At 47.1% G+C, this 15,191-nt stretch overlaps 1 pseudogene; it reads right to left on the bottom strand.

Moving 5' to 3' along the window:
- Positions 1 to 6,040: 6,040 nt before the first annotated feature.
- Positions 6,041 to 6,247, bottom strand: LOC142281002 (U2 spliceosomal RNA; annotated as a pseudogene).
- Positions 6,248 to 15,191: the final 8,944 nt, after the last annotated feature.

The raw sequence follows: 15,191 nt of genomic DNA, 5'->3' as shown, positions 1-15,191 counted from the left end.
TTGTGTTATAACAGGAAATTCGGTGTAAGAATGAATATCCGGGATGAGAGTTCAGCGAATGAGTTATAGAAATTGTTACAAAAAGGAGTGTGTACGGTTTATGCGTAAATTTTCAGAATGCGTACATGAAAATTATATGTATGTGAGAATGTCCCCCATGCTTTGTAAAAAGTTATTTATGAAAATGTAAATAAAATATATAAAAATGCCTAATTATTTATAATTTATGAGAAAGATATATATGTATGGAAGAATGTTATAAGGTGTCCAAGAACCATAAAGAAAAAGGGTGCATATATAATGTTAGAGGTCTAGAGTTCCACCAGGCTATATCACCCCTAAAGAAATAGAAAGAAGACCTTACTACCTGTGTACCCCAAAAAAAGCTATATTTCTTAGCCAGGATTATGGTGGAGATATGCACAAGTGAAATAAGAATATAAAGTAATACAATAAGATTATAAAACCAATATGTGTGCATTCATGCACCACCCGGTACGCTACCCTTGCCAAATTGCTCACTCTAGATCCCCACACGATCCATGAAGCCGTTCCCCCGGTCACACCGCCTGCTGCCGGTTCCCACTCATCCCTGGGGGAGTTAGGCGAGTGGTATCGAGAGCTACATGTCGGCACTGATGATACCCCCATACACCACAAGGAAGGGGTATACCGGGTGGTACAGGAGTATGAGCGGGTTTTTAGCAAGCACCCTCTAGATTTTGGGCAGATTAAAGGGGTTCAACACCACATCCCTACCGGTACACACTCCCCTATTAAAGAGAGATACAGGCCTATTCCCCCTGCGCACTACCAATGCGCCAAAGACATGTTGAGGAACATGAAGGAGGCAGGGGTTATTAGGGACAGCTGTAGTCCCTGGGCCGCTCCGTTGGTGCTGGTTAAGAAGAAGGATGGCACCATGCGGATGTGTGTGGATTACCGGAAGATTAACCAGATAACGCATAAGGATGCTTACCCTCTGCCCCGCATCAAAGAGTCCCTGGCCTCGCTGAGAACCGCTAACTACTTCTCCACCCTTGACCTCACCAGCGGGTACTGGCAGGTGGCCGTGGCACCGGAAGACCGAGAGAAGACTGCCTATGGGACCGTTTTGCTGTACTTGGATGATGTGATTGTGTACTCACAGACGTATGAAGCCCACCTGGAGCACCTAGCCGAGGTGTTCGCGTCCCTTGCCAAGTATGGGATGAAGTTGAAGCCCTCAAAGTGTCATCTGCTGAAACCCAGAGTGCAGTACCTAGGACATGTGGTTGGTGCGGAAGGTGTCGCCCCCAACCCCGAGAAGATCACCGCCATCCAAGACTGGCCGAGACCGACCACAGTGAGGGAAGTGAGGCAGTTTCTGGGCCTGGTGGGATATTACCGTCGCTTCATTAAGGGGTACACAAAGATGGCTGCCCCCATGCAAGACCTCCTCGTAGGACAGACCAAGGGTGGTAGATCCCTAGTAGCCCCATTGGTGTGGGAAGAAAAGCATGAGGAATCCTTCCGCCAGCTGAGAACAGCCCTGACCGGAGAGGAAATCCTAGCGTACCCTGACTACAGCCGCCCATTCATCCTCTACACCGACGCCAGCAATGTGGGCTTGGGGGCTGTTCTATCCCAGGTCCAAGACAGAAGGGAAAAGGTAATAGCTTATGCTAGCCGAAAACTCCGACCGACTGAGAGGAACCCTGAGAACTACATCTCCTTCAAGCTTGAGCTCTTGGCACTGGTGTGGGCTATCACCGAGCGGTTCCGCCATTACCTGGCAGCAGCCAAGTTCACCGCGTACACAGACAATAACCTGCTGACCCATCTAGATACGGCCAAGCTGGGCGCGTTGGAGCAGCGGTGGGTGACCAGGTTAGCCAACTACGATTTCACCATCAAGTACCGGGCCGGCCGTACCAACGTCAATGCCAATGCACTCTCCCGGATGCCCCACCTGTCGGAAGAGGGGCCAGAGGATGATGACCTCGAAGAGATCGAGTTGCCTGCATTTCACCGGCCATTCACTGAGAAGGTGCACGTCTACCAACAACGGGTGAACCTGGATCCGCTGCCCCGACAGGACTGGCAGGAAGCTCAGGACCAGGCACCTGCTGTCCGCCTGGTCAAGACTCTAGTGGAACAGGGTTCTGCTGGGATAGACCCTGCTGCCCCTGCCGAAGCCCAACGTCTGTGGCAAGAACGGACCCGGCTATACCTACACCAGGGGAAGTTGTATCGCGAGCTGATTAATCCAAAGACTCACGAGAAGATCCGCCAGCTGGTGATTCCCCAGGCTAACGTGCCCACCGTCCTGCAAGCATACCATGATGGTGCAGTGCACTTCGGGTGGAAGAAGCTAGAGATGTTGTTAAGAGAGCGGTTCTATTGGAGTGGAATGCGGGAATCTGTGGAGGCCTGGTGCCGAGAATGTGGCCCTTGCGCATTGAGAAGGAAGGACGAGGCCAGCCAGAAGGCACCCCTACACCCGATCATTACACACCAACCGCTGGAGCTGGTTGCCCTTGACCATGTAAAGCTCACCCCCAGCCGAAGTGGGTACACCTACGCTCTGACCATCGTAGACCACTACTCGAGGTTCCTGGTGGTTGTCCCAGTTAAGGACTTAACCGGCCGCACCGCTGCTAAGGCTTTCCAGGCTTATTTCTGTTGACCGCATTGGTACCCGGAGAGGGTGCTTACCGACCAGGGTCCGGCCTTTGAAGCAGAGGTATTCCAGGAATTCTGCCAGTTGTACGGCTGCAAGAAAATCCGGACCACGCCTTACCACGCCCAAACCAATGGCATTTGTGAAAAGATGAACCACTTGGTCCTGGGCCTCCTCAAGACGTTACCACTGGAAGAGCGGAACCTGTGGCTGGAGAAGCTACCTGACCTGGTCGATATGTACAACAACATCCCTTCCAGCTCTACGAAATGCACTCCAGCATACCTGATGAGAGCTCGTCCCGGCCGGCTACCAGTGGATCTGGAAATGGGCTTGGAAGCTTCAGAAGCACTCCTGTCGACAGCTGAATGGGACACTCGGCGGAGGACACAGTACCGACAGGTCCAGGAGTATGTTGAAAAGAACTTGTGCCGGAGTCGGGGACAACAGGAGCAGTGCTTCAACAAGAAGGCGCCTGCCGGTTCCTTCCAACCTGGGGATGTAGTGCTGAAGCGGAAAAGAAGGGCCCACAAGCTGGATGATCAATGGGAAAAAACCCCGTATCTAGTCCAGCCCACAGGATGGGAGAATGGGAAGGCCTACCAGATCAGCCGTGACCAGGGGGGGACTTTGGCCACGGTTTCCCGAGACCACCTGAAGAAGTGCCCACCAGCATTGAGAGTAGCGGATGAGGCTCCAGTTCCCAGTCCAGTGGAGAAGGAAAAAGAGGTAATCCACACCATGATGGGTGATTTTCCAGCAGACTGGCCTACACAGAACGGTGCGGTGATCCTTCCAGTGATACTGTTCCCACAACCCGTGGATGAAGAAATGATGGAAACGGTTAACCGCGAGCCAGTGCCCAGGGATGTACCTGTACCCAGCTCCCCTACGCCTCCGCCTGCCCCACATGATAGCAGGGAGGAGGAACTGACTGTTCCCTCTGCCCCACTGCCTGTCACCACTGACACCGGACCCCGAAGGTCCACTCGCCCCAACCTAGGTAGACCCCCACTTAGGTACAGGGAAACTACTCTTTAAAAGGGGGGGGCTTTATGTGTTGAGTGTACCAGTTTGAAAGTTTTAAATGATAAGTAAAGATGATCAACCAAAGAAGTTTACCTGATTGAACCGTGATTAAACCGGCCGTTGCCGGCAACTGTTGTCCCCGTAGGGACTGTGCAACCATTGCGTAAGGAACTGCTTACGGACAAGCCCGAGAACTTGCAGGGCAACCACAAACTTAGTGCAATGTAAATAAAAATGTTTGTTGGCTTGACACCGTTACCGCCTCCGGAGAGGCTGATTTGGGAGGATGGGCCTGGAGGAAAGGGATGGCCTAGGCCCGCCACTACCGTAACCGGTGGCGATCCTCCGGGGGTTCAGGGGTCCCCTTGGACGTGGGCCCCCTGAAAGACACAGAACCCGCTCGGGCAACTTGGTGCTGGACTGGGGTCAAGGGGTGCTGCCCGCTTCTTAGGGGCAGCATCAGGGCCAGGTTGTTTGGGTGGGAGAAGAGCGGAAGCTGTACCGTTGTAAAATGTTTATGATGCTTTTACATGTTTTACCGTTTTATTCTTTTTCAGTTGTGAAAATAAAACCGGTGATGGACGGGCAGCCCGCGGACGGTCTGCATTTTACTATAGGGGAATGTGGCGCCCTGGACAAGCCAGGTCGTCACAGGTACTACACCAACACACTCTACACTCCGGCTAGGCACACCGAAGCTAAACACAAATCCTAGTTGCCTTCCTCCAGGGGCTGATGTCCACACCAGGGGGTGGGCCAGGCGGTTGATCCCACCCACCGAGGAGTTCACAGTCCTGGAGGCGGGAAAAGGAGTCAGATTAGAGATCAGTTTTGGAGTTAGAGAAGTGAAGAGGAGAGGAGGCTGACCGTGTCCGGGTGTGTGGCCCGGGCACTCAGCAAGGTTGGCAGACGGTGGTGACCTTCTGCAGGAGAGGCTGATTGGAGTGAACCGTACGGACCGGGGATGGGCGGTGGCCCGCCGGTACCAGATCGGGGAGTGAAGAGAAGCCAGCACCATCCGGCAGGGCCTACGGACCCCGACCAGGCTAGGAGTCGCCGTAAAACCGGTCAAATCCGTTAGCGACAGGAACCTCCAGGGTTTCCCAGCAGTCAAGACCCGATTGAAGGCAACAGCTCACACCGTAGAGGGAAGCACAGTCACCGCCAAGGCTACAGTTCCCAGGGCCAGAGCCTGCGGGCAAAAGGGGCTCCCTCAGCATCCATCCAAGCTGGGGAGCGGGTTACCGGTGGGAAGCCCGCTAGATTTTGGGGGAATAAAAGGGGTCCAACACCACATCCCCACAGGTGCACACCCACCCATCAAAGAGAGCTATAAGCCAATACCACCTTCACATTGCCAGTGTACCAAGGACATGTTGAGCAACATGAAGGCGGCTGGGGCTATCCGTGACAGTTGTAGCCTTTGGGCAGCTCTGTTGATCCTGTTAAAAAAGAAGGACGGCACCACTCCCCGTATTGAGGAATCGCTAGCTGCATTGAGAACTGCAAATTATTTTTCTACCCTTGATCTCACTAGTCACTATTGGCAAGTGTCCGTTGCTGAGGCAGACCGGGAGAAGACCGCCTTCGCCACCCCTATGGGTCTCTGCGAGTTCAAAAGCATGCCCTTCGAGCTGTGCAATGCGCCAGGAACCTTCCAGAGGCTGATGGAATGCTGCTTGGGACAAGATTTTAGGGTGTATAAAAAGGGAGATTAGATCCCGTGATCCCAACGTATTGTTACACCTCTATAAATCACTTGTAAGGCTACATCTGGAATATGGGAACCAGTTTTGGGCTCCACATTTTAATAAGGACATTCAGAAGTTAGAGTCAGTTCAAAGGTGGGCAACTAGACTACTACAAGGAATGGAAGGCCTCCCATATGATGACAAGTTGAAAAAGTTATTAAGTGATTATTGGCTGCAATGGGGCTTTCTGGCTGGTGCCAGCCTCTCTTCTTAGCACACAGGAACCACAATCCCTACACCATGCTTCAATGGATTCTCTCATCCCAGCCCAGTAAAACTACATATTTTACACAGTCATAAGCAGCCAAAAGGGATCTATTCTATTCAATTGCAAATGATCTAGATAAGACTGAGAATAAGATACTGCACGGGACATAGCAGAGTTGGTCAAGTTGAGTGGAGATGAGTTTGCTATTTGGCACAGCTTTTTGCATCAATAAAGCAAGTAAAAGGTGTGAAAGATAAAAAAAAGGGTGAAAGTGTGAAAAGTGAATTGGCCAAATTGAGGTGCATATAAAGTTTTTGCTTTCTTTCAATTCACTAATGGGGCTCATTTGAATCAGGTGAATTGAGTTCTGCTTTTGGAAACTGGGTTAAGAAGGGGTGCACCGGTCCTGGAGGTACTGCAATACCAGGTCAATGCGTGCAGTGGACAGAGCAAGATTTTTTCCATCTCCTTGTTCTAAAAATCCATTTAATATATGGTCCCCAGAGAGGGGACGTATCAGATATTAAACTGATAAGAACAGATTTAATTTTTTTTTTTTTCTGTTTATCAGTAGGACTTCAAAATAACAAAGGTGATCGCCTCCCGTTGCCTGGGAACCGTCCAGGCACAAGAGGGCTATGTGTCACCAGAAGGCGCACACACTTCCTCAAGGCCGGCAGACGTGCAATCCCAGGCACCTTCCAGTACCGACCAAGGTAGCGTCCTCCAAAACTACACTTGATCTTAGCCAAAAGGCCGAGAAGCTATAACCCGAATTGGTTACGGCCTTGAGTGGCACCCTGGCCTATACCGGACACATCTTAGGGAGAGGGAGACAAACCCACGCCTACAGAAGACATTTTGTCACCCAAGCCAACCCTTGAAAAGGCTGTTTTGCAGAGCAAAAACAAGAAGAATGGTGCTTTTTGCAGCCGCCGCCCACTGCAATGAATCTGAATAACTCCTCCTTTTGGACACAAGCACCTCCCCTCCCCCTTGCAGTCTTTCCAATTCATGATACAAAAAGACGGACGGACAGGACAGGACAGGACAGGCTGCCTGACTTTCCGTCACTGCCACCCTTTGCCATCCTTGCCCGTAGAAAGCCCTTTCATCATCCCCAAACCCTAATCTTTTCCCTTCTCTTCCCAGATGCGTCTCACTCCCTTTCATTAGGAAGTGAGCGCAGCCTTTTCTCCGTTCTGCACATGCGCGACGTTAAACACAAATGCGCAGGCGTGCGTTCCATTACTCTCACTGCATTCCACTCCCATACAGGAAGTGGGCGCAGCTATTACTACGGTCGCACATAAAAGAACCCACGGCCACCACTGCACATAGCTGACTCCACCACAGGACACCCACTTCTACACCAACGCAGGTAAGACAGGATCGGCACCTCTATGCTCCCGTTACAATCAGGCTCAGTCACCATGTGATAACGCTCTCAACTCTTTAGTTGCAGGCTCCCCTTGCTTCACCTCCACTGGCTGTGCTGCCATTTCCTCTCCCACCTGGAAGGTATACTTTATTCCACTATTTTCCTGTTTCTCTCTTCCCCCTTTTCCCATAACCTACTTTTATCTGCATTTGTGGGGTATCTATATGCTATTTACATCATAGTTTTATTCATTAATATGGAAGGGAAGAGTGCCCATGAGAGTGTTGAACTGCGGAGAGCAAGAGATTAAGCTGCTCCGATTTGCCACCATTGATAAGCTGTTCTCAGTAGATACACATGCTATCCAAACAGCAGCATCCACCATTGCTTCAGCCCACCCATTCAGTGACAGCTCACCAAGTCAGCCAGAGGAGTGGTGTAAGGAATTACACGTAGGCACTGACTCCACACCTTCACATCACAAGAAGGGGGTCTACAGGCTAGTGCAAGAATACGAGCAAGTCTTCAGCAAACATCCGCTAGACTTTTGAAGAATAAAAGGGGTCAAACACTACATCCCCACAAGTGCACACCCACCCATCAAAGAGAGATATAAGCCAAAACTACCTGCACATTACCAGTGTACCAAGGACATGTTGAGCAACATGAAGGAGGCTGGGGTTATCCGTGACAGTTGTAGCCTCTGGGCAGCTCCGTTGGTCCTGTTAAAGAAGAAGGACAGCACCACTCCCCTGTATTGAGGAATAGCTAGCTGCATTGAGAACTGCAAATTATTTTTCTACCCTTGATCTCACTAGTCGCTATTGGCAAGTGTCCGTTGCTGAGGCAGACCGGGAGAAGACCGCCTTTGCCACCCCGATGGGTCTCTGCGAGTTCAAAAGCATGCCCTTCGAGCTGTGCAATTTGCCAGGAACCTTCCAGAGGCTGATGGAATGCTGCTTGGGACACCGAAACTTTGAAACGGTACTGCTATACCTTTATGATGTTATTGTTTATTCTAAAGCAAACAAGATTTTAGGGTGTATAAAAAGGGAGATTAGATCCGGTGATCCCAACGTATTGTTACCCCTCTATAAATCACTTGTAAGGCCACATCTGGAATATGGGGTAAAGTCCTGAGCAGGTTGATAACCATTGGTTTGAGCATGGTAGGGTGTAGTGCGCATCTTCCTGCATCGGTAAAAGCTGCAGAAGTCCTTGAAGATTTCCGCTTCAAAGGCTGTGCCTTGATCTGTGAGGACTCTCTCTGAGTAGCCATGAGGTCTGCATAAGTGTGCTTGGAAGACCTTCGCTGCAGTATGGGCCATTAGATCTTTGACTTGTACCACAACCATAAATCTCGAGTAGTTGTCTACCATCGTAAGTGCATACGTGAGCTCGCCTCGATATTCTGCAACAAAACTCCCTTTTTCGATTTCAGTTTCAGCAAACACTCCTCTTCCTGTAGAAAATATTTATCATTACCTAAGACAGTCATTCTAATGCATGACAATATTAAGGCAATTTAGTTAAAACTTGTTTTAACTCACCTTTAAGGGGATTGATGTATTTCATGGTCAATCCAGGTTTGTCAGTGATGGCACTGACATAATGTATGGCGTCTTTTTCGGGCGTTATCCTTTGCCTTTTCATTGTGAAAATCCAGTTGCCTATATCAAAGCAAATTCTACTACTTGTAAAGTATGCAGAAAATGAAATGTAGAACATATAACATCAACTGCTTAGGAACGCATCATAGGTTAGTACTTAAAAGGATATTGTCATGTTCTAGTCATAATGCAAGCTGGACATTTTTCATGTTACCCTGTAATCGCCGGCCTGTTCTAATGCTCACAAGCCAAGATATAGGCTCAGCTGCTAAGGCTTCCCTCTGCCTTCTGAATGAAACTTGAATATGTCTGGGTCACTGTGTATATAGCAGGTGCTCAGAAAAAATAAGAGTCAATTCAATAGAAATAGCTCTGGCACACTATAGTGATCAATAACGTAAGAAAAGAACTCTTGGAATGCTGAAAATTCTTTATTTGTGCAAAAGGATAATTCATCCAACGTTTCGACCTTGTTTTTAGGTCTTTATCAAGGATAAAGTTATCTAAGATCATAAAGGGTTACAAAACCATATAAACACGTAATTAGTACATAGTACAACATAACAGTACAATATATTGCTACTTGAGAGTACAATGGGTCAAATGACCATGATGCACATACAAAAAATTTTTCCAAAGCCATAGTGAAAACATTTGTACTGAGGAAAGAAAATTTCCACATGACCTATCTGGAGAAACATTCTGGATCAAACAACCAAAAATAGTCAAGCAGGTAAATACACACCTATATGGATAACAGGATGATATGTGTTCAATTGTATAGCGTCATTGCCATTAAGGTACAAATGGAAAACTTGCAATCCTATATAGTGAAGGAAATGAACACATATCATATCAAAGAACACAGGAACATGGGTGTGAGAAAAACCTCAATGTTTATACTTTGTTCTTTATAATGGTGTGAACATGTATATGTCTCAGTACCTTATGCACTTGAGAATTCTAGTGAGTAGATCATGAAAGCCTATTTCAGAACTGGAATCGGTAAATAATTGTAGGTGGAATCTAAATGAAAAGATGGTACAAGTGTTATCATGACACGTGGGCTATAACACAATGGACCGTGTGACAAAGAAGAAAGGAGAGAAAGAAGAGGAAGAAAATGCAACTACCTGTAACATTACGTGATAGTCACTGGTAAGTATCACTTGACAATTCAAGTGAAAAAGGATTCCTTTATTAAAGGGTTCTCAGTCGCCTCAGGATCATGAAATACTAGGGTAAATGATATGAGAATGGGTAAGAAGCACCACTAAAGGAAATATGAGATGCAGGACATATATCTATAAACCCCTGAACTACATGATAGAAATAAAAAGAAGAAAAAAGAAAAAAAAGAAGAAAAGAAGAACACATAGAATGCGGAAAGAGAATGGGTACAACTACCTGAGTTACTGCAGGGAGGCCCCTGGTTGGTATTGTGAGGGTTAGTGGAATTCCTTCACTGAAGGGTTCTCAGTTGCCTCAGGTTCGTGAAAAATGCTATAGACAAATAATGCCCGGAGAAAAGGGGTTCATATACAGCGAATAATGGTAATACAAGGTACATGTGTCACATGTAATAGTATATATATATATATATATATATTGTACTAAGCTCTACACCAGAAATAGAAAGTAGTCCCTCTGCCTTCTGTCTAGGTGCCCTGAGTTATGTCCTGTAAACTGTCACAGGGACCCAGACACACATGTGTAGTAGGGGAATATCCCTGCTGAGATGCCAGTGCTAGAGCACTCGTTTGCTGTGGAGTTGAACGCTATGTGAGCAGTTCTTACCTTCAATGAGCAGAAGTCTCTTTTTTCAGATTTCAATATCTCTGTGGGTATCTGGCAGAAATATGGAATACTCTTTACTGCTAAGACCCTGTACACCACTCCCACTAAAGGGGGCTTTACACGCTGCGACATCGCTAATGCGGAGTCGTTGGGGTCACGGAATTTGTGACGCACATCCGGCCGCATTAGCGATGTTGCTGCGTGTGACACCGATGAGCGATTTTGCATCGCTGCAAAAACGTGCAAAATCGCTCATCGGTGACATGGGTCTCCATTCTCGATTATCGTTACTGCAGCAGTAACGATGTAGTTCGTCGCTCCTGCGGCAGCACACATCGCTCCGTGTGACACCGCAGAAACGAGGAACCTCTCCTTACCTGCCTCCCAGCCGCTATGAGGAAGGAAGGAGGTGGGCGGGATGTTCCGGCCACTCATCTCCGCCCCTCCGCTGCTATTGGGCGGTCGCTCAGTGACGTCGCTGTGACGCCGCACGGACCGCCCCCTTAGAAAGGAGGCGGTTCGCCGGTCACAGCGACGTCGCCGGGCAGGTAAGTATGTGTGACGGGTCTGGTCGGTGTTGTGCAGCATGGGCAGCGATTTGCCCGTGTCGCGCAACAGATGGGGGCGGGTATCCACACTAGCGATATCGGGACCGATATCGCAGTGTGTAAAGTAGCCTTTAATAAACTGTGTAAAGGATTTTAAGTAAAAATCCACAATAAACCAGCGCTAGATGGGTTTTTATAATTTTATTAATAGACCACAAATAAAAAAATTTTTGCTATCCTTGTTTCAAGACAGAGTATTTGATAATATACAATACACTGATTATTACTAAAACCAAGGACCACATAAAACAAGGACCACATAAAATAAAAAATGAAAGTAATGAGAATAAAATTCTTTTGTATAACCAATTAACTTCGAGGTGATACAATATTCACATTGATTTAGTTTTACCAGTCTAATGTAATGCCCCGGCCGGTGGCATATATTTTGTTTGGTTAATAATTTAGACTTATACAATGAAAGATGTACTATACCACCCCTGGCTAACTTACAAGTTTTAAGTTGTACAATATAAGTTTGCGACGTTATATTCGCCCCCAGGGCCTGGGGGAATAAACCTCACAACAACTTGACCGCAAAAAACACCCCGGATTTCTCCGTTGATTAGGCTGGAACCGCTATGTACAGGATTGACCTGTTAGACTTCCAGAGCGGACGTTTTGAGGCCAGTGGCCGCGACTAGTGCTGGCTCTGGGGGAGATGTATGGTTACCGACATCCCTCTTTACAGAGCCTTTATAACACTTCACAAGGCCACAAACCAGCCGGTCCCGTATTCTCCCAAATGTACTTTCGAAATCAAGCAGTACGAAGCCACTGAAAGCACCAAGATGTTGGCTGCGGACAACAATAAGATCAGCGGTAACTACTCAGCCTCTCCGGCGGGCAGTCCAGACCGTATCCAGTGTCAGCTGACTGATTCCACACAGGAGGAAGTTGCTTGGCAGGTTAGCACCACACAAGGCTCCGATCCGCTTCCAAACGAGCAATGCAGAACCGCTGGAGGTACCAATGTATCCTGGTTGCAGACAAAGGAAATGTCAGCGGTAACCTCTCAACCTCTCCAGCAGGCAATCCGTACCGTGTCCAGTGGAAGCCGGTTGATTCCACACGAGGGAGAGATTACTTGGCAGGTTATCACCGCACAGGTGAGGTAGGCAAAAACAGAGTCCTGATCCGACGCGCGTTTCGGGGGCGTGTAACGGCCCCCTTCCTCAAGGATAACTCAGCTGTTGCCTAGAGCACTATTTATGCATATATTTAATTGGTTATAATTTGCATAAAATTAAACAATGTTTAAATTCAACCAACATTCAATGACCACTACATATATCAATTTGTGAAAGACCGTTCATAATAGCCATATAATATAATTATGTGCAAAGGTTTTTCTAAAGGTTTTTCTAAAAAGACCTATATATAGCCTTGCTTGTATCATCATATACTGGGAAGACAATGTGTATATATGCATATGCTTTTTTTCAACAATAAATTTAACAAAAGGACATCATAAAGGTGTAATATAAATTTGCTATAATATGAAAAGCCCCTTATATCTACATCAACCTTGGGCAAGTGAAGCACCAATTTATATCATATCAAAGAACACAGGAACATGGGTGTGAGAAAAACCTCAATGTTTATACTTTGTTCTTTATAATGGTGTGAACATGTATATGTCTCAGTACCTTATGAACTTGAGAATTCTAGTGGTAGATGATGAAAGCCTATTCCAGAACTGGAATCGGTAAATAATTGTAGGTGGAATCTAAATGAAAAGATGGTACAAGTGTTATCATGACACGTGGGCTATAACACAATGGACCGTGTGACAAAGAAGAAAGGAGAGAAAGAAGAGGAAGAAAATGGAACTACCTGTAACATTACGTGATAGTCACTGGTAAGTATCACTTGACAATTCAGGTGAAAAAGGATTCCTTTATTAAAGGGTTCTCAGTCGCCTCAGGATCATGAAATACTAGGGTAAATGATATGAGAATGGGTAAGAAGCACCACTAAAGGAAATATGAGATGCAGGACATATATCTATAAACCCCTGAACTACATGATAGAAATAAAAAGAAGAAAAAAGAAAAAAAAGAAGAAAGAAGAACACATAGAATGCGGAAAGAGAATGGGTACAACTACCTGAGTTACTGCAGGGAGGCCCCTGGTAGGTATTGTGAGGGTTAGTGGAATTCCTTCACTGAAGGGTTCTCAGTTGCCTCAGGTTCGTGAAAAATGCTATAGACAAATAATGCCCGGAGAAAAGGGGTTCATATACAGCGAATAATGGTAATACAAGGTACATGTGTCCCATGTAATAGTATAAATATATATATATTGTACTAAGCTCTACACCAGAAATAGAAAGTAGTCCCTCTGCCTTCTGTCTAGGTGCCCTGAGTTATGTCCTGTAAACTGTCACAGTGACCTAGACACACATGTGTAGTAGGGGAATATCCCTGCTGAGATGCCAGTGCTAGAGCACTCGTTTGCTGTGGAGTTGAACGCTATGTGAGCAGTTCTTACCTTCAATGAGCAGAAGTCTCTTTTTTCAGATTTCAATATCTCTGTGGGTATCTGGCAGAAATATGGAATACTCTTTACTGCTAAGACCCTGTACACCACTCCCACTAAAGGGGGCTTTACACGCTGCGACATCGCTAATGCGGAGTCGTTGGGGTCACGGAATTTGTGACGCACATCCGGCCGCATTAGCGATGTTGCTGCGTGTGATACCGATGAGCGATTTTGCATCGTTGCAAAAACGTGCAAAATCGCTCATCGGTGACATGGGTCTCCATTCTCGATTATCGTTACTGCAGCAGTAACGATGTAGTTCGTCGCTCCTGCGGTAGCACACATCGCTCCGTGTGACACCGCAGAAACGAGGAACCTCTCCTTACCTGCCTCCCAGCCGCTATGAGGAAGGAAGGAGGTGGGCGGGATGTTCCGGCCACTCATCTCCGCCCCTCCGCTGCTATTGGGCGGTCGCTCAGTGACGTCGCTGTGACGCCGCACGGACCGCCCCCTTAGAAAGGAGGCGGTTCGCCGGACACAGCGACGTCGCCGGGCAGGTAAGTATGTGTGACGGGTCTGGTCGGTGTTGTGCGGCATGGGCAGCGATTTGCCCGTGTCGCGCAACAGATGGGGGCGGGTACCCACACTAGCGATATCGGGACCGATATCGCAGTGTGTAAAGTAGCCTTTAGTCACATGACCAAGACTGTATCTGTGTCCCTACAACACACTTGAGACAAATGTGTGTGTGAGCCTGCATTGTGGGGTATATATAATATATTATAGAGCTGGGAAGGATCATTCTAAGCAGTGAGCTGTTCCAGTATTTGTAGGAAAATACCCAGTAGAAGCATCAAACACAGCACCAATACCTCCCATCAGTATTCCACCACAGTGCCATGTAACCCATGCCCTACACTCCCATCTACACCAATACTATACAGGCACAAACTAGTATATCTGACTAAAAGCCCCCAAAATATGAAGAACGGCCTATAGTTGAGTGTGGATATAAAATCTATGTGAGCAGAGCTAGAATAGAAATCACTGACCGCATTGAAGTCATTCTGACCATAAATCACCATGATATCAAGGTGAGGAGTTGTGTGTTACTGCTGGGAGGAAAGGGTTAACAGTGGAATATTAAGGTGCATTTCTGTGTTACTAGTCAATGTAACAATTCAGTATGAGCTGCTCTTGGTGCCGGGGGAGGGAGATGCTCTCCTGAGCAAGATAGATGGGGAATGAACATGATATCTATATAGTGTAAGGCAGGAGGTCTCAAACCAGGTGATCATGTCTGATCAACTGGTTACATTATGTCTGATTACCTTGTCTAACAGTTTTTTCTCCCCTTTCTTTACCTTCCAGGTTCCCATAGTCACGTGAAATATCCCTGTTGCACTTGATTACGGCTCACTATTCACTATAGGATGTCTTATATCTAACATCACACTCTCACCCATCAGCACTCTATAGGTTTGTATAAGGTATGCGCTTACACATCCGGTCCTCCATAGGTATTTCCACTTATGTAACACTATCCCTATGATCACTCATAACTCATACCCTTGTAGTCAATTACAGCCTCCTCTCTCCCCCCTCCCCTTCTCCCTTTCCATCTATAATTTTGCCAGTACAATATTAGTTTACATTAGGCA

Source organism: Anomaloglossus baeobatrachus, unplaced genomic scaffold, assembly GCF_048569485.1.
Source record: "Anomaloglossus baeobatrachus isolate aAnoBae1 unplaced genomic scaffold, aAnoBae1.hap1 Scaffold_466, whole genome shotgun sequence".
Lineage (NCBI taxonomy): Eukaryota > Metazoa > Chordata > Amphibia > Anura > Aromobatidae > Anomaloglossus > Anomaloglossus baeobatrachus.
The sequence above is the reverse complement of the archived record's forward strand: the minus strand, read 5'-3'. Positions and strand labels throughout refer to the sequence as shown.